This window comes from Ictidomys tridecemlineatus, chromosome 1 (assembly GCF_052094955.1).
Source record: "Ictidomys tridecemlineatus isolate mIctTri1 chromosome 1, mIctTri1.hap1, whole genome shotgun sequence".
Taxonomy (NCBI): domain Eukaryota; kingdom Metazoa; phylum Chordata; class Mammalia; order Rodentia; family Sciuridae; genus Ictidomys; species Ictidomys tridecemlineatus.
This window is the reverse complement of record NC_135477.1, coordinates 164397308-164399782: the sequence shown is the minus strand read 5'-3', so window position 1 is coordinate 164399782 and position 2475 is coordinate 164397308. Positions and strand designations below refer to the sequence as shown.

The 2475-nt window shown below is 39.7% G+C and overlaps 1 pseudogene; it reads left to right on the top strand.

Annotated features, from left to right (window-relative positions):
• Positions 1-1128: 1128 nt before the first annotated feature.
• On the top strand, positions 1129-2149 carry LOC101965539 (ornithine decarboxylase-like; annotated as a pseudogene).
• The last annotated feature ends 326 nt before the right edge of the window (positions 2150-2475 follow it).

Genomic DNA, 2475 nt, shown 5'->3' with positions numbered 1-2475 from the left:
CATATATGACATACACACACACACACATACATATGACATATATATATACAACTCCATTGTGTATGAGCATCTGGGCTGGTTCCATAACTTGGCTATTTGTGAGTAGTACTGCCATAAACATTAAAGTGTTAATATTGCTATTATATTCTGATTTTAGTTCTTTTGGATAAGTACCTTGCAGTAGAATAGCTAGGTCTTTTGGTGTTTCCATTCCTAGTTTTTTGAGGACACTCCATACTGCTTTCCATACTGTTTCTACTAATATGCAGTTCTACTAGCAAAGTATGTGTGTACCCCACTTTTCCCCAATCAATAAATGAACAAAGAAACTAAACAGACATTTCCCAAACACAAATGGGTAACACATATATAAAAAAAATAAATAAATGATGGATATCCCTAGCAACTGGGAAATGCAAATTAAAGTGGTCCTGAGATTTGTTTTCACTTCAGTTAGACTGACAGTTACAAGCCACTGCGACCCCCAGCCAGCAGTTCAATGCCAACTTGGTGTCATGGTGGGAGGGAGCGAGGTGACTGACCTGAGTGGTCGCAGCATGGCTCGGAGTTGGCATCTCCATGGGGTTGACCCGGGGCTCTGGGTACTGTGAGAGTATTTCCACTTCTAGTCCCAGGACAAAGGGTTTGGAATTCCTGGAGAATCACCTTTGTGAGAAGCTGGAAATAATTTCTTTAATTCCATCTTAGTTTTCCATCTTGTTGCATTTCTAAGGCACATCAAGAAGCCATGAACAACTTAATAAGTTCAACTGCCCCTTCTTTGATGAAGGTTTTATTGCCAAGGACATTCTGAACCAAAAAAAAAATCATGAAGTGTCTTCTGATGATAAGAATGCCTTTTATGTTACAAACCATGGAGACTTGCTAAAGAAACATCTAAGATGATTAAAAGCTCTTCCCCATGTCACCCCCTTTTATGCAGTCAAATTCAATGCTAACAGAGCTATAGGGAAGACTTTAGATGCCATTGGGATAGGATGTGACTGTGCTAGCAAGACTGAAATATAGTTGGTGCAGAGTGTCCAAATGCCTCCAGAAAGAATTATCTATGCAAATCCTGATAAACAAGTTGTCTCAAATTAAATGTGCTGCCAGTATTGGAATCAAATGATGACTTATGACATTGAAGTCAAGTTGATGAAATTTGCCAGAGAGCATCCAAAGGCAAAGTTGGTTTTGCAGATTGCCACTGATGATTCCAAAGCCGTCTGTTGCCTCAGTGTTAAATTTGGTGCCACACTTAAAACCAGCAGAATTTCTTTTGGAACAAACTAAAGAATGAAATGTTGATGTCATTTTGTGTCAGCTTTCACGTGGGGAGTAGTTGCAGTGATCCTGAGACCTTCATGCAGGCCATCTCTGATGCCCACTGTGTCTTTAACATAGGAGCTGATGTTGGTGTCAGCATGCATCTGCTTGATATTTGTGGTGGCTTTCCTCAATGTGAGGATGTGAGGCTTAAATATGAAGAGATCACCAGTGTGATCAACCCAGCACTAGGCAAATACTTTCCCTCAGACTCTGGAGTGAGGATCATAGTTGAGCTAAGTAGATAATATGTTGTTTCAGCTTTCATGCTTGCAGTTAGTATTGCCAAATAAATAAATAAATAAATAGATAGATAGATAGATAGATAATTATATTAAAGAAGCAGATAAGCTCTGATGATGAAGATGAGGCAAGTGAACAGACCTTTATATATTATGTGAATAATGGAGTGTACATATCATTTAATTGCATCCTTTATGATCATGCCTCTGCTTCAGAAGAGACCTAAACCAGATAAGAAGTATTATTCATCCAGCATATGGGGACTGACATGTGATGGCCTTGAACAGATTGTCAAGTTTTGTGACCTGTTGAAATGCATGTGGGTGATTGGATGCTTTTTGAGAACATGGGCACATACACTGTTGCTGCTACTTCTACTTTCAATGGATTCCAGAGGCCAGCTGTCTATCATGTGATGTCAGGACCAACATGGCAATGCATACAGCCAATCCAGAACCACAGCTTCCTGCCTGAAGTGGAGGAACAGGACGTGGGCACTCTACCTGTGCCTTGTGCTCAGAAAAGCAGCATGAAACGTCACTTAGCAGCATGCACCTCCACTAGTATCAATGTATAGATGCCACTCTGTAGCTCTTCACTGCAAGTTTAGCTTAAGGGATCTGGGGAAGGAGGGGGTGAGACTATTGAAGTTAATTATTGCTAGTTTTAAAATGTCTTTGTAAGAGTAGCATTGGAAGAAATGCAGCAATATGGGAGACAAGAAAGTGGGGTCACACTTATGGAAACAATTTGAATGTTTGTTTTATATGTATTTTGATTCACTTTTTAAACAAGTTATTAAAGAATGGCCCCTCAGCTGCCCAGCAAGCATTTGTAGCTTGTACAATGGCAGAATGAGCCAAAAGCTTAATGTTGTGACCTGTTTTGAAAATAAAGTATCTT